Consider the following 26,729-nt stretch of genomic DNA (forward strand, 5'->3'; position numbering starts at 1 on the left):
CCTATTCCCATGTTTTAGTTGCATTTTTTTGTTATGTAAAACAGTTATACAAAAGCAAACTGATAACTCATTCTCACTTCACAATGGCGTTTCTATCGCAAGCCATTCCTGAGATTTGAAGTGATTTCATAATAAGATCACAAACCTTTTTGTAAATGCTTATTCATCTCCCCCCTGCACTGTCTTAACGATTTGAATACTGCAAGGACTAGCAATACTTATTTTTATTCATAACAACGACAGCTCAAGACGTCGTTGCTTCCTAATGCTCTTTCTGAGCTCTGACCAACAGCATCTTTAATTAGCATTTTCGCTGGTCTAGCTGAGACATGGTTTATTCCTAACCAGTCTACAGGAAACATGTTCAACTTGTAACTGGCTCCTAAGAACGATGGATATTGACTAATGTCATTATATGCTGATTGGTTCCTCGAGTTATGAAACACCCTTCGGCTCACATCTTTCATTAAGCTTTGCTGTTAGTTCTTTTATGATTTATTTTTCCGAAGATAAAGTTGTTTATGGTTAGTTATAACCATTTGTTTCAGAAGGAGATGGATACTGTCCATCTATGTTTGACATTCTTGAGCTCATTTCTCAATTCTCACTTAATGATGTTTTCATTAAATTAGACATTCATCACTGGCCATTTATGATTTTATACATCAGTTTGATTGGCGCTTGCTTTATTTTCTTGCGTGTTGTTTGAATACCTGGAAAGAATTATAAATAACCACTTAAAAAAAGAAACAGGACATAAAGTAAAATGTGTTTCATAAGATTGACAAAGTGAAATATTCTTCTGCAATCAGTCAACGAAGAGCCTTAGTGTTTTGAAAGTCTAAAGAATTATGCAAATACAAACAACAACACGTTGTTCGAAAGTTAACTCTAATATAAATGCAACATTTTACCAAAAGATCATTAATTTCTTTTAGATTTGATTAAATGTAACATTTATATTAGATTTAACTTTCGAGCAAAATGTTGCTAAGTTTGTAATTGTAGAATTCGAAAGAAATTAAACTTTATCAATGCAGAAAATAGGTGTGACCGTAATTGATTGGTAGTGCTGACAATGGTCTGGAGTCCATCTCTGAGACTGCACATTAGCAAGCATCATCTGAGTATTGGAGCTCGATGACACTGGTTGGGTTGACGTACAGAGATCGTAACGTTTTCCGTGGATTCTATAAGTTAACTCCACTCCAGAGGGGAACTTTCCAGCAGTGAGGTGAAGCATTGCAAGCACAGCATATCGAGGACAGTATTGGGTGGTGATGCAGCACTGCCTCACACCAGTCTGATTGGGAAATGGGTCAGTGGTGGTGCCATTTGTCATTACCATGGCTTGGCCAATTGGATTCAGATTTGGCTTGCCCATAGAAGGCAGAGGGTAGTGATGGAAGGGTTTTTTTGGCGGCTGGAGGTCTGTGTCTAGTGCGGTTCTGCAGGGATCTTCACGGGATTTCTGCTGTTTGTGATATATATCAATCACTTGAATGAAAATATGAATGAGTTGGTTAGTAAGTTTGCAGGCAATGATAAGTTGTAGATAGTGTAGAAGGTTGTCAAAGTTGCAGATACGAGTGGAGAAATGACAGATGGTGTTTAATCTTGGTAAGTCTGAGGTGCTGCACTTCGGGAGATCAAATGTTAAGGAAAGGTATGCATTTAATGGCAGGACACTGAACAGCATTGATTTAGAGAAGGATCTTGGGGTTCAAGTCAATACCTTGTGAAAGTTGCCACTCAAGCAAAGAAGGTTGTAAAGGAGGTGTATGGCATGCTTGCCATTACTGTTCAGGGAATTGAGTACAAGAGTCAGGATGTCATGTTGCTGCTTTGTAAGGTTTTGGTTAGGCTACACTTACATTATTGCCTTCAGTTCTAGTCACCATGTTACAGAAAGGATGTGAAGGATTTGCAGAGAGTGCTGAAGAAGTTTTCCAGGATGCTGCCTGGATTAGAAGCTATGAGCTAAAAGAAGAGGCTAGAAAATCTCGAATTGTTGTCTCTGGAGCGACAGAGGCTGAGGGGAGACTTGATAGAAGTCCATAAAATTATGAAGTTAAAAATCACACAACACCGCCACAACACCTGGTGTCGTGTGATTTTTAACTTTGTACACCCCAGTCCAACACCGGCATCTCCAAATCATGATAAAGTTATGGGATGCATAGTGTTGACGGTCAGAATTCTTTTCCCAGAGTTGAAATGTCAAGTACGAGGGGCATGCATTTAAGGTTAGAAGGGGAAGTTCAAAGGAAATGTGAGGGATAAGTTTTTTAATACAGAGAATAGTAGGAGTCTGGAGCATGCTGCCACAGGTGGTGGTGGAAGCAGATATGATAGGAGCATTTAAGACACTATTTGTTAAGCACGTGAATATGCAAGCAATAGAGTGATATGGGCAAAGTACAGACAGAAGGAATTAGTTTAATTTTGCGTGATGTTTGGCACAACTTTGGGGACCAGAGGGGCCATTCCTGTTCTGTACATTTTTACGTTCTATGTTATATGTCCATTGTCCTCCTTTGTGGCTGAAACTCACAGTACAATTCTGGGAGGAGTTCCTCAGCACAGGGAGGAAATTATTGAGGAGAACCTTGGAGGTATCTTTTCCAACAGTTAACAATATGGGGATTCCCCTGAAGTTACTACAGATGGACTTGTTTCCTTTTTTGACAATGCTCATGACTGTAGCATCTTGAATCTCTCCCTCCTTCCATATAAGGCAGACAAGGGCGTGAAGCTGCGGCAGGAGCTCTTTGCCTCTGCACTTGAATGCCTCGGCGGGGATATCAGCAACCTGGCAGATGGCCTTCTCTACTTTGTGCAGAGTTGGGGTGTTGATGAGGTCATGGCATGCATCATGCCGTGGGATACTTTCAAGGATGTTTGGGTCGATGACAGAGTTCAGGATGAGGAATTGTGCAGCAACCCCCCAATTATCGACGTCCACGGGAGGTTTTGAAGAACATTGAACACTTGCAATACTTCAGACATGTCTTGTCAGCCAAAGTAGCCACTGGCGAAGAGATGGAGCACTGCCTCCAGTTTGCCAGCACAGCCTTCAGCTGTCAGAGGAAAATGTCATTTGAGTACAAACACTTCAGACCTGACATCAAGATGGTGGTTTTAGAGCTGTGGTCTTTCCCGACCTCCTATATGACTCTGAGATGTAAACAGTCTACAGCAGATGCCATAAGGCCATGACAAACCATCACAACCAATGCTGCTCTCACAAGATCCTGCGAATTTGCTGGGAAGAAAGATGCACCAGCACCAGCACCTTTAACTAGGCCAACATCGAGGCGCTCACCACTCTTGATCAGCTACAATGGGCTGGGCACATCTTCCACATTACTTCCCTTGAAGATGCTCTACTCCCAATTTCAAAATGGCAGGCAAGCCCAAGTTGAACAGAGGAAATGCTTCAGTGATACCCTCAAGGCATCACTGGCAAAGTGCAGCATTCACATAGACACTTGGGAATCTCTAGCCCAAGACTGTCCAAAGTGGAAAGGGAGAATCCAGGAGGGCATCAAACACCTCGAGACTTGCAATCAGGAAAAAGTGGAGGCCAATTGAAAACAGTGAAAGCAGTGAACTCCCACACCGATGCCCCATCCATTTCTTTCTGTGAACACCTTCTGCCCCAAGTGTAACAGAGCCTGTGAAACCACATCAGACTGTCCAGTGACATACAGTTGCATGCTAAGAATGGAAGAGAATCATTGCCGTCTGTGAGGTACTGCCAAAGATGATGATGATGATGATAAGTGGATAGGAAGAGGGGCAATACCCACTTTGCCTTATTCAACTTCGATTTTCGCATGGTATCACCTTCATGAAATTAGAATGAGCTAATCAGAGATCCATTAGTCTTGTTGTGCTGACGATCAAACATTGATGTAATGCCTCCATTCACAATCATATGATGTATTTATTTGCAAATTAAAGGAAAAAGAGTCAGTTCGCACTGAAGTACTAACAACAACAATCTTTAATCATATTGAAAGGACATTGGATTGATCAGTGATCACGGTTGGCTGATGGTGAATAAACTAAATTAATCGTTAACTATTAATTTCCCTTTGAATTCTATATGTCTGCCTTCACAAAACTTCCATCCTTCGAGGCAGGCAATGCTTAGTTTTTGAAAGCTCACATCATAATGAAATTTTCTATCTTGCTGTGGTAGTTACAATTTTAAATTTTCAGAATTTTGAGTCCAATTTTGTTCACAGGTTTGTCCTATTTACTGATGTCGGTTAGTTCAAAACAAAGGCCGGGTTTCTTAATGGGTCAATCATCATTTCTGTGCTCAAACAACTTGTTGTGTCTTCTGAAACAGTCAGCGCCACCTGAAGGTCTAGCGAAATCAGTGCATTTATTTATTGTTACCCCATTGGAGTATTGGAGGCTGAGGGGTGACCTTACAGAGGTTTATAAATTCATGAGAGGAAGGTTTGGGTAAATAGACAAGGTCTTTTCCCTGGGGCAGGGGAGTCTAGAACTAGAAGGCATACTTTTAGTGTGAGAGGGGAAAGATATAAAAGAGATCCAAGGGACAACTTGTTCACGCAAAGGGTGGTGCATGTGTGGAATAGGCTGCCCGAAGAAGTGGTGGAGGCTAGTACCTTTGTAACATTTAAAAGGCACCTGGATGGGTATATGAATAGCAAGGGTTTGGAGGGATATGGGCTGGGTGCTGGCAGGTGAGATAAAATTGGGTCAGGATATCTGGTCAGCATGGATGAGTTGGACCAAAGGGTCTGTTTCTGTGCTATACATCTTTATGCCTCTGTGACTATATGGTAGCATATGAGGACTTAAGAATCTTCAGTTCGCCTTTCATCTATATTAACCTTGAAAATACTTTGTACTCCCGAGTCCTTGGTGGTAAAACTCAAGAGTTCTTCGGTTTAACTTTAATTGTACTTACTTAATCATACACCGATGTATTTAACTCCAAGCTGATGACCTCTCAGTCATAGTGGCAATGCCTCGTAGATCATAAAGATGCTCTCTCATTTTGCTGCAACATGGAATATTTAATGCCATTCCATTTGGCAGGTAGGTGTGCGTGACGGAAACTTGTTCGTCAGATCAATACTACTTATGCTTTGAATGAATCGGTTTAGAATGCATTTCCATATTGTACGTGTAAACGTATATACTGGTCCCAATACCATGCCACTCATTCTTACTTGTGAGATTTTATGGAAAGATGGCAGAAAGATGCCTCGTGCCTTGGCCTAACTTTCACATTTAGTTCTCAGAAAAGTAAATAGACAAACACATAAATGTGACCAGGAGAAACCCACAAATGAATCGTTCCCATCTAAATTAAATGTTCACTAAAATGCACATTGGCACCAAATGCACATTCTGTTATATTGCATCAAGACAAATTGTTCCAGTCCCCACCTTCTACACGGTTATTATTAAACTATCTCATCTTACAGACACAATAACGTATTCTCATCTAATTTTACGCATCCTACGAATTGCCATGCTGTTTCATGAGTCCTAGAAAAATTGTATAGTCCAATAAAATAGAGTCATGGAGTCACAGAGTCACACAATACAAAAACAGACCCTAGGGTACAACTCGGCTATACCGTCTTGTGATTGACTCCAATACCCCAGAAAAAAGAACCTGGCTATTCACCCTGTCCATGCCCCTCATGATTTTATTAACCTTAGGAGGTCACCACTCAGCCTTTCCAAGGAAAAAACCGACCATGCCTATTGAGCTTCTACGTTAGTCAAACACTTCTCTTCAAACTCTGCTGAACACTTTCAAGTTTAACAATGTCCTTCAAAAGAGGGAGATCACAAGTGGCCTAACCAATGTCCTTTGCAGCCGCAAATATACTCCCAACACCTCACCTCAATGTTTTAACGAATGTAGGTAAGTGTACTAAATGCCTTGCTCACCACCGTATTCTTACATTTAAAACAGAAATCAAACATAATTTGTTTCCAACTAATAACATATTTAGTTTGTTTTAACTTTGACAACATGATCTTGCACCCCCTGTGAATTAATTTGATATAATTGCTGGATTTCCTTTAATATCTCAAAGTTATCGAAAGTTCTAATAGCTGACCATTTGGCGTGCAAGTTTCCTTTCATATTTTGCCTATTTTTATTCAAATGAAACTAAATTTATCTTCTTCTTCTATATATTGAGTAACTGAAGCATGTGTATATATTGTATTATTTTCTAAATCTTCTTTTGATTTTCAGGCAATTGCTCCACCTAGATGTCTGAGAAAGATAACACATGTAAACCTGGACCCCATATTTAATTCATTTTTGTATGCAGGCTGAGTTGTTTTAAAATATCTCATACTTAATGTTTAGTTGTTTTTGCAGCATTTTTCATTTCCTCAAGCAGTTTAAATTCTAATGGTCGGAGTTGGTTAAGAGCATTTAATTTTTAAAATGGACAACAAATGCCAAGCCTCTCCTTCTGCTGTGATAGTGAAAGTCTGCAGGTGGTTTCACACGTTCTTGCAGGTAACTGAGAGGTGCTGCACTGCGATCTGAAAACAAAATAAAAAAATCCACCCAGTGCATTTCAGACAGAGTTCGTTAATTGACTCATAACCTCAGACCATTCGGAAACTTAAAATTTGGTATTGTTCTATATATAACTCAACACCGACATGCAGCACTAGAAAACAGGTGAATTTTAAACAGGTCATGAACAAATGCAAATGCCGAGCAAATGTGTATGGGGGAAGTAAAACAGAAAAGCTCTGTGATCGGGTGGAAGGCAGGAGTGATTCAAGGGCTAAAATCGATCATATTACAAAGCTAAAGGAAACTTGGATGCAAGAAAATTGTAAATATGAAAGCAGAATCATCACGGCCTGCACAACTGTGTCCACCATGTCTTCGATTTCCTATACAAATCCATGTTCAAACCTGCCGTTTGTTTAACAGTCCCCCCTCAATGCCAGATATTCCAAAATTACCTGCCATGGGATAAAAAGCCTTTTTTTTGCTGCAATTCTCCTGTTGCACCATTTTATTTGTTATCATCAAAATGGAAAAAGAAAAATCAGACAACTTGCCTTAATGACAGCTGCCCGGAGGCAAAAACATCCACCATTATGTGAAGTGATTCAAGACGTTAGTAATCACACACATCAACTCCTGTCCCCCAGATTGTCTTCATTCACTACAATTTGCCTATCGTCTCAATATATCCACATCAGAAGCCTTGTCTGTGGCCCAACACTCAGCACCCAAGTATTTGTATAACAAGATGCTTACATCAGATGCCCATTTATTGACTTTTAGCTTCATGTTCAACACTATAATTCCAACTAAACGCATCTCCAAATCCGACACCTAAGTCTCTGCTCACCCTGTGCAACTGTATCATCCACATCCTGACCCAGACCACAATCAGTAGGAATAGGTGACATCACCTCCTCCACAATAATCAAAACCTGTGCCACGCAATGCTGCATACTCAGACCCTTAGTATGTATAAGCCTCAAACACTCACGACTGAGTGGCCAAATCCAGCTGTAACTCCATTCACAATTTTGCACATGACACCACCATCTCAAACAACCATTAAATAGAGTACAGGACATAGGCAGAGAGCATGGTGGCATAACTTAAAGACAACAAACTCTCCTTCATTGTTGGCAAATCGAAGTGGCTGGTCATTTCTTCAGAAAGTGGAGCAGAGGGCACACCCCTTTCTATATGATTTGTGATGAGGTGGAATTGATCAAGGGCTTCAAGTTCCTCGTTGTAAGTTATCACCAACAATCTGTCCTGGTGCATCCACTTCAAAGACAGTCAACAGTGCACACTAAAACCCTTACTTCCCCAGGAGACTAAGGAAATTTCGCATGTCCACAATGACTCTTGCAAATTTTTATAAATGCGCTGTAGAAATCATTCCATCCATATTCAACTTAGCATGACAAATGCCCAGCCCTAGACTGCAAGAAATTAGAGAGAGTTGTGAATGCAACCTGGGTCTTCCTTCCATTGATCCCATCTACTCTTACTGCTGCCTTGAGAAACAGGTGACATATTCAAAATTCCCTCCCATCCAAGTTATACTCTCTTCCACCCTCTTAGATCGAGCAGAAGGTAGAAAAGTTTGGAAACACACACCAACAGATTTAAGCACTGTTTTCCCCCCACCTTTATCAGACTTCTGAATGGACCTCTTGCATATTAGAGTTAATCTTTCTCTACGCCTTCGATACAGCTGTAAAACCATATTCAGCGATATTCTATTACCCTGATGCACTTATGCAAAGTTTGACTTGACTGGATTGCATGCAAAACAACACCTTCACTGTATCATGTGACAATAATATATCTAAATCAAAAATCACTATTTGCCTGTCAGATAGGGCATTCCATCACTTGCTACATTTGCTAAGACATTCCAAAATCAAGTGACCACATGTAGGCTGTGGATGATTGTAGACAATTAATCAACTCACTTGAGGAGGAAATATCCATATCTTCAACTGCAATTGAGTCAAGCACATCACTTTTTTGACTTTCCCAGACTAAATTGGCTGCAACTGCTTGTTAAAACAGTTTTCCACAATTTCCCGAATGATAATTAGTGATGGGAAATAGCCCAGACAGGGGAACCCACATGCCACGAACGAATGACAAAAAATGTCAGGAAGTACTTGCAACAGTTACACACGGAATTTGGAACTACTGGAAAGAAGGAGAAACATCATTTTCAAAGAGATATTGGACACGATAAAACACAAGACATCAGTTTGCTGCCAAGTTAATATAATTAGGCAAGGTATCATTTACTAATAACAGATCAGTTTAATTTAGTGATGGCAAACCATCGTCGATAATGTGTCTTATTCTGGTAATGATTACATTTGTTTAGTGGATTTTCCCTACAATCCAAACAGGTTGTATTTGTATTCATAGACCCTTCCTGAAGCAGACACATTAGAATGCTAATGATTGTACTGAAGGTAGCAATATATTAGAATAAGAAAAAGATGAGAAGGAACTATTTCTCTCAGAGCTAGTGTGTATGTGGAATATTTTTACTACAGAGGAATATGGAGATTGGGTCATAACATGTATTCAAGGCAGAGATCGATTTTTAATCATGAAGAATTCAAGTGTTATTGTGGTTGGAGGGAAAGTAGGAAAGCACAGTTGAGGATTATCACACGATCCAAAAGACACGATGCACTGAATAGTCTACTTTGGCTCTTTGTTATCATGGTCTTAACAGTTGTTCATACTAAAGAATCATCAACATGGCGCTGTGAGTGCAGATCATGCTTTACAAGCCTTACTGAATTCTTTAAGGATGTGACAAAACACGTTGGTATGAACGTAGAGCAGCAGATGTGGTGCATATGGATTTTAACAAGGCGTTTGACAAGGTTCCCCATGATAAGCTCATCCAGAAAGTAAGGAAGCATGACATGGAAGTAAGGAAGTAAGGACATTTGGCTATCTGGATACAGAACTGGTTCGCTCATGGAAGACAGAGAGTGGTAGTGAATGGAAAGTATTCAGCTTGGAGCTCGGTGACCAGTGGTGTTTCATAAGGATCTGTTCTGGGACCTCTGCTCTTTGTAATTTTTATAAATGACTTGGATGAGAAACTGGACGGGAAGGAGTTAGTAAGTTTGCCAATGACACGAAGTTTGGTGGATTTGTGGATAGTGTGGAGGGTTGTTGGAGGTTGCAATAGGACATTGACTAGATGCAGAGCTGAGTGGAGAAGTGGCAGATGGAGTTCAATTTGGAAAGGTCTAAAGTGATTCAGTTTGGAAGGTCAAATTTAAATGCAGAATGCAGGGGTTAAAGGCAGGATTCTTGACAGTGTGGAGGAACAGAGGGATTTTGGGATTCATGTCCATAAGTCCCTCAAAGTTGCAAACCAAGTTGATAAGGTTGATAGGAAGGTGTATGGTCTATTGGCTTTCATTAGCAGGGGGATTGCGTTTGAGAGCCACGAGGTTATGCTGCAGCTCTATAAAGTCCTGGCTAGACCATAGTTGGAATATTGTGTTTAGTTCTTGCATTTGGAAGCTTTAAAAAGGTGCAGAGGGGATTTCCCACAATGTTGCCTGGACTGGGGGGCATGTCTTATGAAGAAAGTTTAAGGGAGCTCATTGGAGCGAAGAAGGATGACAGGTGACTTGATAAAGGTCTACAAGATGATGAAAGGCATAGATGGAGTGGATATACCAGAGACATTTTATCCACGGCAGAAATGGCTATCACAAGGGAGCATAATTTTAAGATGATTGGAGGAAGATTTATTGGAGGTGGGTTCTTTACACTGAGAGTCGTTGATGCGTGGAATGCACTGCCAGCAGTGATAGTCGAGTCAGCTTCATTACGGATATTTAAGCGACTCTTGGATAGGCATGGATGACAGTAAAATGAAGAATATGCAGGTTAGTTTAATCTTAGAGTAGGATAAACGTGGAGTGCTGAAGAACCGTGTTGTCATGTTCTATGTAAATCGATACCTCTGAAGAATTTCATACTGTTTCTGCAAAGCTTTCAGTAAGAAAGAAACCTGAGGATTTTAAATCATTCTTCTGAAATCATAGTCACCCATCCTCCAAAAGGCGAAATGTCAGGATTATGGATTGATCGAAATTTATTTGTTTTGCCTGACTTTATATTTGCGATATGTGAACTCTGATGAAAGGCCTCTTGAATGGTTTAACAAGCCACACAACTGAAGTCAGTGCATAGGACATCGTGCCTTCCCTACTGAGCACTGAGTGAAAGAAAAACGGTATGTGTTGCTTCGAGGTTATTATGGTGATAGTGTCGGTCGACCTTAGGAATGCAGCAATTAATCAGTTTTGTCCCAGTCATTGTTTTTTTTGTTAAAAATCACACATCACTAGGTTGTAGACCAGCAGGTTTATTTGGAATCATTAGCTTTTGGACCGCTGCTTCTTCATCAGGGGGTTGTAGAGCAGAATCATAAGACACAGAATTTATAGCAACAGGAGTGCAGACTCATGGAATGCAATTTTAAACAACCTTGGCTTATTTTCTGTTGTAATCTGACACACGAATAATAATTTATTTACTTTATGTTATACATAGTGCTGCCAATTTTAGTGAGGATTACTCCTATCATCTCCGTCCCTCACAATCCTCTGTACAACAGTTGTTTTCTTCTCAGAAGACTTCAGCCTCATTTGGTGTTAAAAAAAACTGTCAGCGAAATTACATCTACAAATAACACTGTGGAGAGACGAACAGAAGGGAGACTATGTAAAGGTGCCAGCTCCCTTGGCCCTCTGAAGGTCTGGTCCGTTTAAAGCTGCCAGGTTTCTCATATTTTCCTCTTGGTCCCAGTAACGGCAAACACCTGGTTGCTCCTGAGGGTAAGGGTCTCAAATTCGCTATACTCGTCTGTGATGTCGTGTCTTGGATGCCTGCTTTCTATTTCCCAAAAGCTGAAATTGGTCTTTCGGAAAGGCCATTGCTTGAGGTTGCAGATTACATATCATAGTATCTAAACCGTGGTATATCAGTCGAGGATATATCAGCGTCAAAGTAGTTTAATGTTACCATTCCCGTCCACAGAGGGTTATCGTTCTGGCAGCAATTCCATGGGCACGCTAGCTCTTAATTGAATGCATACTCGATTTATCTAATGGCCGTAATATAAGGATTGGTATCAGTATTCTGGACAAAGGCATTCACGAACTCATTGATGGTACGTCGCTGTGTTTGTGTCGACAATGCTGAGCGGGGAAAGCAAAATGGATTCTTGTCTGATCTGGGTGCGCTGAGAAATGTGCTTCTTACTCATGGATTATATTTGACGTGCATGTGTTATGTTAAAAAGAGGCGGATGCCTAAACATGATTCATCTGTTCGCCTGTGAAATAACTTATTCATGAAAAATAGTTCGATACCATGATGAGCAGCAGGGAAGGCCATTTTAAGACTGCCGAGGGGCTAAATGTCATTTCCTACTTGCGAGAGATTCGAGGACCAGAGGTGAGAATCAGATAACAAGGGGTGGCAATTTAAGACAACTCAGGAGAAATTTCTTCTCTTGGACGATTGCGAATCTGTGGAATTTTTTTTTTAGATTCCCTACAGTGTGGAAACAGGCCCTTCGGCCCAACAAGTCCACACCGACCCTCTGAAGAGAAACCCACCCACACCCATTTCCCTCTGACTAATGCACCTAACACTGTGGGCAATTTAGCATGGCCAATTCACCTGGCCTGCAGATCTTTGGACTGTGGGAGGAAACTCACGCAGACATGGGATGAATGTGCAAACTCCACACAGGCAGTCACCCGAGGCTGGAATTGAACCTGGGACCCTGGTGCTGTGAGGCGGCAGTGCTAACCACTGAGCCACCAAACCACCCAATTCTTATATCGCTGCGGATAGTCGAGGCTGGTGGTGAGGTCATTTTGAAAGATAAGATTGACAGAGCCTTAATCAATAAAGGAGTCCAAGATTATGGGGAAAAAGAACAAGAAAGTATACTTGAATATCATCAAGTTGGCTATGACGTAATTGAATGGCAGAGCAGACTGAATGACCTACTTCTCTCACAAGGCCTATGGACGTACATAGATAAAATAGAAATATTAGGACGCGGTGCAGAAAACAAAATACAGTAATGTTTGAAAGAACGTGCCCTTTGATCGCTATCATCAGCAATGGCGTGTACAATCCAAGTTAGTTTACGTGATAAGAGGTAAAGCAGGAAGTGGGAAAAAGTGAAAAAAATCTGTCGATTGATCATCTGTTTAAGAAATGATTTGCGATCATGATTTGTAATTTAGGAAGGATAGATTTTACGGTGTTGTAATTAAAAACTGAATCGACCCTTTATAAGTCGGGGTTGGGCGTTTGAGTTGGACACATTTGGGAGAAGGATGGTGCAGGAAGACTGCATAAATTTGCAGAACTCTTTGAATTGTTCAGTGATGTGTTTGACATCTCAGCTCAGGGCCCTAATATTTTCTCAGGCAGTATAAACACATCCGCATACCTTAATATAAAATATGATAAATAATGTGAAAAATGCTATAAAAATTGAGAGATAATGTATGGCTTAATTCAGTTTACGTTTAATTGGTCAATGAAGCCAAAATAGAGCTTCGTGTCTGGATTAAGAAACAGAGCGCTCATTCACAGCATATGTTTACCCTGCACTGGAAAGAATTTTGCAAATGATCATACAACATGAACAGACATTTATTATATCGCACATCAACGTAGTGATTCCTTAGACGACCGCCTTTATTCTTTATCACTCTTCAGTTACTTGTCTAGTGTCTTCTGAATGTTTCCACAAAATCAGGTTCTACCCTCTTTTCATTTAATAATCCCACATAATAATATAAATTACTTTGTAATGCGACAGTACTGTACCTTCAAGGGAGGTTTGCTCTGTACTGTTTTGCTTGCAGAGAGGTGCCAGAAGTAGCAGTGGCAAAACACTTTTAAGCTTCATGCATTTTTAAAAATTAAACAAAAGTAGTATGTGTCACCGGAAAAACGCTCATACAGACCCAGGGTTTAGCTTTGTTTTCAGTTAGGCTTTGAAGTTGGCTGTCGAAGCTGATAGATATAGCTCTGTCTATGCTGCAGCAACAGCTTGAGTTCTCTCCCTGCTGCAAGATTGTTTCTTTCGATATTCTGTTCTCCTGGTCAGGAAAGGAGATAGCATATGACGAAAGTCTGTTTTGCTGAATTTGCTTTGCTAATGGTGTGTTTATGGGATCAGAAACAGAAATTGTTGGAAAAAGCTCAGCAGGTCTGGCAGCATCTGTGGAGAGAAATCAGTTAACGTTTGGCCCAGTGACCTTTCCTCAGAACTGCATCCGATAAAACATAAGCAGGTCTCTCTCTTCGATTGTTTCTCATTCACGGCATCCACAGCTCTCCCCGTTCTGAGGAAGGGTCACTTGACCTGATGGTTAACTCTGACTTCTCTCAACAGATGCTCTTAGTTTTTATTGTGGGTTAATGGGATGCTGCAATATTGGAACACGGGATGATTAAGAGTTAAATACTACATTCGTTCATTAAGCATGTCAATAGAGTTAAAGTTATGCTTTTTAATTTGTGTTTTGACTGTGTTCTAAGTATAAAGTGTGATATGTTCATGGTGGATCCATTGAATCACGTGTGGAAACATAGCCCCAGTTACTTGCCTTCATATAACATAAAAAATTGGTGTCTATGCTACCTCCTTGATATATTTGGTGGACTTTGGTCTGGTCCATAACACAAAGAGTTCTCCACCTCCCCACCACTACATCCTGCACCCTATTTGATTTCTTCTTTTCCTCAGACATAAATTTTGTTTCTTAATTTCCATGTTCATTTCTTTCCTGTTTCTCACTGCAAAGGGCCCCACTTAGTCATTCTCAGCACAACCATATACCTCCCACGAACCCTGGTGCACCCTAGCACCAGGAAATTTGTTTCAGTCCTGCCAGATTGAACCCTTCGTGTTTGTAATGGCCACATCTTCCCCAAATCAGGTCGAAAATTCCATGTAATATCTACATCCAGAGACCACTTCTTAATTAATCTGACAGACTCTGTATTTCTAAACTTGCAAGATGTGGTGGCATTAATCGTAGGATTACTACCTTTGAGGTCCTCCTTCTTAATTTACTCCTGAACTCCTTATGCTGAGCTTTAAAGCCCTAGCCTTTTTTAAAACCCAATTGAACCCCATATACCTCTGAAAACGATCATAAGAGAACCTTACAATACTTGCTTTCCTCTAGTCTGCCTGGTGTTCGACCATCTTCTTTCTCCCTTTTCCAGAATTTACCTACAATGTGGCCATCCGACTGAAAGTGCAGTCCACGATAATCCATTGATTAGGTACGGGCAATTGTTCACGGCATAAGCATGTTGAGTGCTTTAGAGCATGAATTGAAGAACTAACCGAAAAACGTTTTTGATAAGTTACCAGAAGAAAGCAACCACACGAAAGCAGAGCACAGAGCACGAAAGCTATGATAAGACATAACTAATACATACTTTTTCCGTTTGTGTGGTGTGGTCTCTATAGTAAAAGACGCAAAACAAACAGGACCATGTCGTTCATTCCTCCAGCTGAAGTTCATCAGAATGGCTCGGACCGTCTGATATCGGAAAGAGACGAGACAGACTGCGCCGCAACTGCACGGATATATTGTAACCAATTGTTCAAACACAACTACTAAAGATTAAAGCAAGCAGAAATACTCAGGTGACGATGGATGTTCCATCTTGTCTTGAAAAGTGAAAAGACGCATCTGTCCTCAATTTCCATTCCGTGTCCTCAACTCTTAAGTGAAGTTGTAATTGGGATAATGAAGTTGTGACTTACGCTGTTACGTGGTGCGTCATACTTGAGCACATCAACTTCGTGGTTATTTTCAAATTTTTCCATCATCTCACCTTTCAGTTTCACCCACTGACCTGCAGCAACAGTGACTGGGTGCATCGGCTTAGTGAGAATGTCTGTGCTCGCCATTCTATGGTATCTCTCAACCGTCAGCGTTATTTATACAGGTATATGTAGATCCGTCTGCTGGATAGAAAATTATAAATGGATAGTGGTCATTTTTCTTCAATAGTTAACATTGCTTTCAATTATTTCATATCGTGTTAAATAAGCATTATTTGGTACCAGTCAGTCACTATCTCTACCCGTTTTTTCATATTTCCAATAGCTGCTGTCTCAATGAGACAGATCCCCGTCGCTGCAACTCGGCTGAAAGGCTCAAATGCATCCATTAGTTGCTCTGCGTCATTTTCCCTTCCCAAAATAATGGAGAATGCTTATGGGTGGTGTGACCTCACAGTTGTAACCCCGGATCCAATATCAGGCAAAAGGAATTCAAAGAAGCATTTCAAACAGGGATTTTCCCAGTTACGTCTGCTCAAAGTCAGTTTCCAAGATTCCAGGTTCTCTTACTGCGGCGTTAATCAAGAGACAGGAAGGTTTTCCAATGGCAGCGGAACTGAGCTCACAGTACACGGTGAGTGATATTGAAGGGGGTTGAAGCTCCCTGAAATTAATCAGGTACATAACCTTTGGTTCAGTATTCTCTCTGTTCAAACAGAGAGTGGGAATACTGACTGGAACATTGAATCTGTACTGCCTTACCTCAAAAAACCTTGTTTGAAGAAGAATCAAAGCGGACTCAAATCATGAACGTGGCCTATGTTAATGTTTTAATTCAGGTTTTGGGCATACACAGCATTTTGCTTTCTTACCTGAGTCAGTCATTGTTCTCTATTTCCGCATGATCTCCTTTAATTAACTAGTTTCACTGACGAGCATTGCTCGTGAGGCTCACATTGATGGTGTCTCCCTATTCTACAACTAGAAGCTGATGATGCTTTAATGTCAGTTAGGTCTTTGCAATCGGTATATTGAGTACATTAATATGGAATCGTATGTCTGAACATTGAGGTCCCCAGGGAGTGTCGCTTAACAAAGACCCTTGGGGTGCAGCCGCATGGTTTGTTGAAATTGGAGTCACAGCTCGACAGGGCAGTGAAGAAGGCATTTAGCATGCTTGCTTTTATTGCTTAGAACATTGAGTATAGGCATTGATACATCACATTACGGCTGTCCGGGACTTACTGAGGTCACCTGTAGAAGACTGCGTACTTCTATAGGAAGAATATTGCTAAACTTGCGAGGGTGCAGAAAAATATTTACGAGGATGTTGTTGGACTGGGAGTTTGAGCTAAAGGGAGAAAGGCTGAATAGTCTGGGATTTTATTCCCTGGACTTACAGAGTCTGAGGGGTGACCTTATAGAGGTTTACAAATTCATGAAGGATACGGATAGAGAAAATACCGAAGGATTGTTTTATTATGTTGGGTGAGTCCAAATTAGAGGACATAAGTTTAGGGTAAGAGGGGATAGATTTAAAAACGAAGGAATCTGCCTGCCCCAGAAAATCACCTGGGTTCCGGCGGTTGGGGGTGAATTCACTTAAAAATGGTTAATAGATATCAATTTTGGTAAGTGACTGTTGTGTAGTTTGCACGTATTCTTTGGAAAGTGAGGAATCTCTTGTGCTACGTCAGATAGCATAAGATCTTCGACAACTTCAGCCCCTGTCTCACTTCCTAGCATGACCACGAGGCTTGACGCTGAGAAACAGCTTCCAGAGCAGGATATGAAAGAAATTGCGAAAACACATTTTTTTCTGGGTGAAATGGGGCGGCAAGGCTTAGTGGTCAGCACTGCTACCTCACAGTGCCAATGACCTGGGTTTGATTCCAGCCTCGGGCGACTGTCTGTGTGGACTCTCTCCATATATGCGTGGGTTTCTTCTGGGTGTTCCAGTTTTCTCCCATCAATCCAAAACTGTGTAGGTCAGGTAAATTACCCACAGTGTTAGGTTGATTAGTCTCGGGTAAATATAGTGGAGGGGTCCTAGGCGGTTACTCTTTGGCGGGTCTGTGTTGACTTGTTGGGCCAAATAGCCTGTTTCCATACTGTAAGTTGCAAGTTGTTATTAGCAAAGCCGAACTGATTCATTATTGTCCACTGGGGAATAAAAACTACTACCCTTGTCCATTATCGTCTATGTAACTCCAATAACAAACCAGTCATATCACGCCACTTGCAGATGGGCAGTGCCCACGTGCCCAAACCACTTAGCATATATAGCAACACTACCACATACAAAAAATCGTATATTTTTTCATATTCAGAATATCAAGCCCATTAACACTTAAATAAGTCGAACTGGAATAGTTCTACCAAAATTAAAATGACAGAACTGCCTCCTTCCGAGTATTTACAAAATATTTATAAAGTATTTATAAACTCTCTGATTCTACGTTTGTAATAACTTAAATCTAATCAATCTTCAAGACAACAAATTGAACCATTCGGTATTTGTAAAAACATGTATTGTATCATGTCCCTGAATGTTAAGTCCAGCTTCAACAGTAAGATCTGCATTTTTTGAATTAGAAAACCTCAAGAGTACCAACTAAAAGACTTTTTTGTTAAATTGGTGATACAAATGACAAATCTGATGTTTCTTTTGGCCATGGAGGCCTACCTTCAATGCAGACCATCTTGCAGAATGAGCATGTGTTCCACACAATTTTTTAAGCCAACGTGTAATTAAAGAGAAAGGTAAAATAAAAGTATCAGCCATGTATGTCATCTACAACATGCAGTGCAGAAAATCACCAAGACTTATTGAAGAGCAGCTTTGAAGCACAAGACCACTTACATCTTGAAGGACAAAGGCAGCGGATAAAAGGGAGCATTGCCATTCTCAAACTTTCTTCCAAGCCACTCACAATGATAAATTGAAAATATAACACTTTGTCTTAAATACAGCTGAGTCAGAATCTTACAAGTCTCGCTGTAACAATATTTTAAATATGCAAACACCAAATGGACTGAAAGTGTTTGACAAGCCAACTCAACACCATATTCACAATAGCAAATTGGGATGGGAGATAAACAAAGGTAATAAAATACCTGCAGAAAATAAACACTGAAATTGGTGGTAGTCAGGGAGAAGTGATGTTAAACATGGATTTCGAAGAAACGGTGGTCACTAAAAAGCTCTGAGCATTTGCTCGCTGCAAAATTAACATAATTAGATAAAATCTTTACAGATAATAGCGTGCGTTTTAAATCAGTAATGTTTGGTTATCGATGTCAATGTAATTTCCTCTGTTATCAATTGCATTTAGAGAAAGTAGTGAATCTGTGGAAACCTTTGCCACAGAGTGTTGTACAGGTTGCATCATTAAATATATTCAAGGGTTAGATAGATTTTTTTTATCAGTGAGGCAATCGTGAATTATCAGATCAGCAACGATCTCACTGGCACATCAGACTCGATAGATTGAATAGCATTGTCCAATTATTAATATGACACTGTGCACATTCAGCCTAAAGGATCATCACAAATCAAGCCATCAGAAAAAAATCATATTGCAAGAAGTAAGGCTATCGTTGAGATAAAAAAAGTCTGAGAATTTTAAACTGTTCTTCAATAACCATGGTCACACATTCTCCATTGGCAAACTATCGGGATGATGTTTTTATAGATACTTGTTTTCGTTCCACTGATTTTATATCTGTATTCTTTGAATTCTGATAAACCTACTGCTGGATAAGTTAAGATGCCACACAATCGATGTCAGTGCAGCGAAACTGCGCCTCCTACTGGACATTGACTGAGTCGAGGAAATTGATAAAATGATTCCACCTAAAGAACATTGGAACTGATCATTTTTCCCACTGACAGTTTTCTAATTTGCTGGTGTTATTGTGTAACGCACGAATAACGAATGATATTCTTTAAATTATTCACAGTGCCGTCAATTCCAGTGAGGTTTTCTCGTCTAGTCTCTCAATCCCTCACAGTGCTCTGGACAACAGTTGGTTTCTTCCCAGAAGACTTTCAGCTCACTTGTTATAAAAATGCCGGTGAGATCACATCTGGAATTATCACTACCGGAACACAAGTAGTAGAGGGACGAGATAAAGTTTCCATCTCCCTTCGCCCTGTGGAAACCTGGTTTGTTTATACTTGTCAAGAATCTCCTGTTTCTCCAGCGGTCCTAGAAAACATTGTTGTTGCTGAGGGTAAGGGCGCAATATTTTAACACACGTTTAACGTATGCATTGAAATGTATCGGGGTTATATATTGGTAATATTTCTACAAGTGACTGTAATAGAACCTCCTTAGATAAATTCTGTGAATGGTGTTACTGTATTGGATGCTGGATCAAATTGGATTTAATGAGTTCCTCAGATTGTACAGCAGGATTGAGTGCAAGGTGATAGGTCAGACAAGAACAGATCAGTTGGATGACTTCCAGATTTGATCAATACTCTTTGAACTAAAGAGATTTGATAATTCGTCAAACACTTTTCAGCTTGCTTTATTCTACCACGTGGTATATTTCTCTCTCGAATCTTATGTTCCTGATGTCCAATATGCAAATTGTACAAGATTACATTGTAGGAGGCTCCTTCGGTTGCTGATTAATTTAGCTTTTAAAATTGATGCTAAAGTCATTTATAATCTCGCTGACCAGTGAACAAACCTCACAGTTAGCCTTCATTGCAAAAAACCTGTTGTTGAAGTGGACGGTTGGTACAGATAACAACTTTCATTGTAACATACGAAGAATGGTGGCTAACATTGCTGATATTACTGGTTGCGTAATGGGAGTACCGTTCTCACTGAGTCCCCGCGAATTACATGGTCTTCGACTTGAATCCTGTCGTCACTGCATTAGTTGGCCTCACAATTGCCCCGACGTCAGAAGGTTGTGAGTTTAAAATGTAGTCGGGACTGGGAACCATTGTAAAGGTCGACTCTTCAATGCAGTAATGAGTGTGTGGAGGCATAATGTTAGAATGTGTCTTCGTGGTAGAACTGATACCATTCAGTTGGCTGCCAGTTGGTTAGATGCAGAATATTTCAGCAATAGTTTTAATGAAAATAGGAACATTACACGGCTCTCTTGGTCAACATTCATCTGTCAATTAGCATCAACAAACATATACTATAGCATTTTTTATATCACAGATCGTTGACTTTGCCCTGTGAAAGCAAACCACGACGTTTCCTAGGTTTCAACAATAGCTTCACTCTAAAAGTATTTCATTGCAAACAAGCCCTTAATCTCACACAGAAAAGTGTGACATGAATGAACTAGTTTTTGATGTTTTGCCTGCTTCAGCAGGAATCACAAATCAGCCACAGTATATTTGCCAACCACGGCTGCATTACATGATCACCACATACTATTCAGCACAATGTGGCTCATAACGACGTAAGAGGTCTAACTTTTGTTGGCTTCTTGGGGTACGTTTAGTGGAGACTACACAAAACAACTAAAGATAGAACTTGAGCAAGAATGGACACATGTTGAAACATTATAGCAAATCCAACAGAAGATGTACATTGATCCCCGGAAAATGAGTGAGATTCTGGTGCTTGTTAGAAACCTTCCCGACAATAGTACTGTACACGACGGAGAAGTCTGTAGAACTTGCCATCTATATAATGATATTTTAAATCAGTTTCACATCACAGCTGAGCAATTGCAAGAAGACAAGGATGGAAGTTCTAAGAGAAAAACTCACATTTGAAACCCCCTTATCTCCAACATTTTAAATAATCAGTGTGAACAATGCACAGGAGAATAACACATAAGTATAGAATAAACGAACTGAAATGATAAGGAAGGTTATTTGATTGAAGTATTGGTCATTGAACGATTGGTTGTTGTCAGCTCATTAGCTTCTGCTTATCCTTGGGATACAATACCTGATGGATGTTAATAAGAAAAACGAAGCAACAAATATGCGAGTACTTCCTGCAAAATACAACAAGGTAAATGCATTGATAATTGACAATAAGGGCTTTTGCCCAAACTTCGATTTTCCTGCTCCTCTGATGCTGCCTGAACTGCTGTGCTTTTCCAGCACCACTCTAATCCAGAATTTGGTTTCCAGTATCTGCAGTCATTGTCTTTACCTAATGGGTTAACCATTAGCCCTCTTTCTTAAGAGAATGAATACCTTACACCTGCTATAGTTTGTTTGCTCCTGTAGCACGAACTACTTGGTTTCAGAGCCAGAGCCGGTGAGAAATCGTGGAGGGGGGGAGGGGGGGTATTTGCTTCCACATTTCAGTACCAAGTCAAACCAGATGGTTCATAAAATAGGGAACGGACAGTAGCTAAGCTAAGAATACTATCTATAATGTGACGCAGCTGAAAAGATTTACTGAGCCCAGAGTCAGACAACACAATCTCCACAGCTACTCAGGTGTCAGTGTGCTGAGAACATTACAACAGCTTATATGCAAGTCATGTTTCCCGTCTGTCTCTCCAATAATTTAATATAAATGGACATCAAGCAACATAACCTATCCAACAACAGAAATCTGTATCCACACATTACTGTATTTGCTCTTCCATGTGTCTTCTTTCACCACTACCACCCCTAGTCAATCTTTTTCACTTCCATTTATTTCTCGGTCTTCTGGTGTCAACTTCCCTGAGTGTCTTTATCTCTGCAGATATTTCCATCTCTATACTTTCGCTTTTCAACCCATTTATCCATGGTTTCCACTCCATTTCTGCATACTTTTTCTCAACCTGCTTGTTTCCCTTCACATATTTTTGTCATCTCTGCCAATCTACCTCTCGGATAATGCATCCTTCTCGACATCAAGAATCGCCGCACGCGTTATTACACTCAGTCTTCATTTCCTTGTTGTTTGTCAATTTTCTCCTTCAATCTTACAGTTTGTTGTTTCACACCAGGCTCTACTAACCAATTTGAAAGAATCAATCTGTTCCGTTTGCTACTGGGGTCTTTCGTGATTTTGGTGGGGGTCGTCATCGTGATCTTTTGAAAAGAACCCTCCTTTAAAGGTAATTTTGCCTTAGAACGTTAAAGAGGATATGAGTAAAGCAAGTTTGTACAACTCTTTTGTAGCAATTTTACAGTTCTGCATGTCTTTTTTCGGGCATTGACAAAGTCTTATTCACTGTTCACTTTGTACATCCGGGTATTCGCAGCAAGGGAAGTAAGATTAGATTACATTAGAGTGTGGAAACAGGCCCTTCGGCCCAACAAGTTCACACCGACCCGCCGAAGCGCAACCCACCCATACCCCTACATTTACCCCTTACCTAACACTACGGGTAATTTAGCATGGCCAATTCACCTGACCTGCACATCTTTGGACTGTGGGAGGAAACCGTAGACGCGGTGAGAATGTGCAAACTCCACACAGACAGTTTCCTGAGGCGGGAATTGAACCCGGGTCTCTGGCGCTGTGAGGCAACAGTGCTAACCCCTGTGCCACTGTGCCGCCCACCAAATAATCATATGGCAAAGAAAAAGCTGCGCACATGTCTCACTCATATGTCTCACAGTAACCAGACATATTTGTTTGTCCGCCTCTCTGATTCACAGACATAGAACTCACTTCCAATGGACAAATCTCTGATTCATTATTATTTCACACAAACACGGATTATTATCAAATTTTGATGAAAAAGTGCGCATTCTCCACTCAGTTCTTCACAGAGTCAGTACCATGATTCTGGTGAAAAGAGGCCTTTAAACCTGTTGTGACAAAAATTGTATGGTTATTCAATCTTGTGGAATATTCTCCTTCGTTTTTATTGTAATCGCTTTAGCAGAGTATCCATGCATCGAACTCCATAATGAACTCGAACATATCGGTTTCTCAATGATGTGGAATTTAGTGACATTTAACTTTCGAACTTGTGTCATTTTTACAGGGCAATCAACATAGCCACAACTTATTTTTTCACCTAATTGAGCATGTAGAGATAGCTTCTATTTGCTTTCTCACTGGAAATTCATTACGCATTTCCATGCATTATTTGCATTACTTGATACTGAACGCATTTGCAGAAATACACGCTTGATATCCCAAATCATGTCACATATTGCGTCTGTTGCAAACTATTCCTGAGCTTTATAGTGAGCTATGAGAACATCAGGGGATTCATGAAGATTTTGTTTAGCTCCCCAGACGACGTCAATGTCCTAAGTGGCGTTCAGGTTATTAATTATAGTTCTTACCTAATCTATAGCTAAGTACACCTCCAGAAGAGGTCTGGGAATTTGTTATTCCCACTGATTACTTAACGATTTGAGTTGGAATGTGAATTAATAGAGGGTACAGTTTTGTTTTGAAGAATTGGGCTGGAATTATTTATTCATTTCATTAAGGAGGGAGATGTAGGCGAAAATATATTACGTTGCAATGTATCAGTTTCTGACTTATCTTCTAACATTCATTAATCTCAGACTTCAACTTTGAACAGTGATTGCTATTTCATCGCCTTAAGTATGTTTACTCCCCCTTACTAAGTTATCACAACAGATTTAAAATGAAAGCCAAAGGTGGTTATCAATCAGCAGACATTTTTTGTCCTTAAGCTTTGTATAACCAGACTAATTTTTATGTATTTAATTCCAAAATAACGCATCATAGGTTTACAAGTTTGAGTACTGATCAAAGTACTCAATGCTTGCTTCTGCAAACATTCTCCCATGATAAATAAGATTTTTTTTTGCTCCACTCTCATTTTTAATTCATCACAAAATTGGTGTATCATCTTTAATTTCTGGTGATATTCTGTTCTTGAGAACGTGAAGAAAAAATCCCTTTTCAAACTCATCCTATTCCTTTTCGGTTGCTAAGTTATTTGTTGTTCAGTGTTCAAAGCAAACATGAAAAACACAAGTACTTGCACTTCCTTTGAACGTTAAGTCAATATGTCAAATTTCTGAGCAAAAGAATGAAGGATGTCAAAGGAATGAGGGGTGAATACTTACAAGTCAAGGCTCTTAGTTCAAATATTGACCATATCTCACATTTGGCCGGAAATTGCTAAACTGGTGTACCTGGTCATCAGTCACTGTGTTCATTGTAGAAAAACATAACTGGAATGCCTGCTTAGGAATTGCAAGACCAATTTATCAATACCGCATCACTTTGTCATAATGTTGCAATATCTACCTGAAATTAAGATTAACTTTCCAGTCGTCCTTATTTATAGAACATAGAACGTAGAACAGTACAGCACAGATCAGCCCCTTCAGCCCATGATGTTGTGCCGATCATTGATCCTCATGTATGCACCCTCAAATTTCTGTGACCGTATGCATATCCAGCAGTCTCTTAAATGTCCCCAATGACCTTGCTTCCACAACTGCTGCTGGCAACTCATTCCATGCTCTCACAACTCTCTGTGTAAAGAACCCACCTCTGACATCCCCTCTATACTTTCCTCCAACCAGCTTAAAACTATGACCCCTCGTGTTAGCCATTTCTGCCCTGGGAAATAATCTTTGGCTATTGACTCTATCGATGCCTCTCATTATCTTGTATATCTCAGTTAGGTCCCCTCTCCTCCTCTTTTTCTCCAATGAAAATCGTCTGAGCTGAGTCAACCTCTCTTCATAAGATAAGCCCTCCTGGTAAACCTCCTCTGACCCCTCTCCAAAGCATCCACATCTTTCCTATAATAGGGGAACTGGACACAGTATTCCAACTGCAGTCTAACCAAAGTTTTATAGAGCTGCAACAAGATCTCATGACTCTAAACTCAATCCCCCTGTTAATTAAAGCCCAAACGCCATATGCTTTCTTAACAACCCTGTCCACTTGGGTGGCCATTTTAAGGGATCCCTCTGTTCCTCCACACTGCCAAGAATCCTATCCTTAATCCTGTACTCAGCTTTCAAATTCGACCTTCCAAAATGCATCACCTCGCATTTATCCATGTTGAACTCCATCTGCCACCTCTCAGCCCATCTCTGCATCCTGTCAATGTCCCGCTGTCAATGTCAATTTCAAAGTCCCGCTGCAGCCTTCAACAGCCCTCTATACTGTCAACGACACCTCCTACCTTTATATCATCTGCAAACTTGCTGACCCATCCTTCAATCCCCTTATCCAAGTCATCAAAAAAATTACAAACAGTAGAGGCCAAAGAACAGAGTCCTATGGAACACCATTCACCACTGACTTGCAGGCAGAATATTTTCCTTCTGCTACCACTCACTGTCTTCTGTTGGCCAGCCAATTCTGTATCCAGACAGCTAAGTTCCCCTGTATCCCATTCCTCCTGACCTTCTGAATGATCCTACCATGGGGAACATTATCAAATGCCTTGCTGAAGTCCATATACACCACACCCACAGCTCGACCCTCATCAACCTTTCTTGCACATCCTCAAAGAACTCGATAAGGTTTGTGAGTCATGACCTGCTCCTCGAAAAGCCATGTTGACTGCATTTAATCAAGCCATGCTCTTCCAGATGGTCATAAATGCTATCAGAATCCTTTTTAACACCTTGCAGACGATAGACATGAGATTTACTGGTCTGTAATTGCCGGGAATTTCCTATTTCCTTTCTTGAAGAGAGGAATTACACTTGCCTCTCTCCAGTCCTCAGGTACAATTCCAGTGGAGAGCAAGGATGCCAAGATTTTCGTCAGTGGCGAAGCAATCACAGTTCTCATTTCCCAAAGCAGCCGAGGACAAATCTGGTCCGGGCCTGGCGACTTGTCAACCTTAATGTTTGACAAAATTTTCAGCACATCAGCTTCCTCTATCTCTATCCATTCCAGCATGCACACCTGCTCTTCAAAGATTTCATTCACTACAACGTTCGTTTCTTTCGTAAAGACAGAAGCAAAAAACTCATTTAGGGCTTCCCCTACCTCCTCAGACTCCACACACAAGTTCCCTATGCTATCCCTGATCGGCCCTACTCTTTCTTTGACCATTCTTTTATTCCTCACATAAGTGCAAAATGCCTTTTTGTTCTCCCTAATCCGTTCTGCCAAGCATTTCTCGTGCCCCCTCCTGGCTCTCCTCAGACCATTTTTAAGCTCCTTCCTCACCTGCCTGGAATCCTCTCGAGCTGAACTTGACCTTAGCATCCTCCACCTTATATAAGCTACCTTCTTCCTTTTGACAAGAAGCTCCACCGCTTTCGTCATCCAAGGTTCCTTTACCTTACCCCTTCTTGCCTGTCTCAGAGGGACATATTTATTCATCACTCGCAACAACTGTTCCTTAAACAATCTCCAAATGCCTATAGAGCCTTTACCATGGAACGATTACTCCCAGTCCATGTTTCCTGACTCATGT

Source organism: Chiloscyllium punctatum, chromosome 26, assembly GCF_047496795.1.
Source record: "Chiloscyllium punctatum isolate Juve2018m chromosome 26, sChiPun1.3, whole genome shotgun sequence".
Lineage (NCBI taxonomy): Eukaryota > Metazoa > Chordata > Chondrichthyes > Orectolobiformes > Hemiscylliidae > Chiloscyllium > Chiloscyllium punctatum.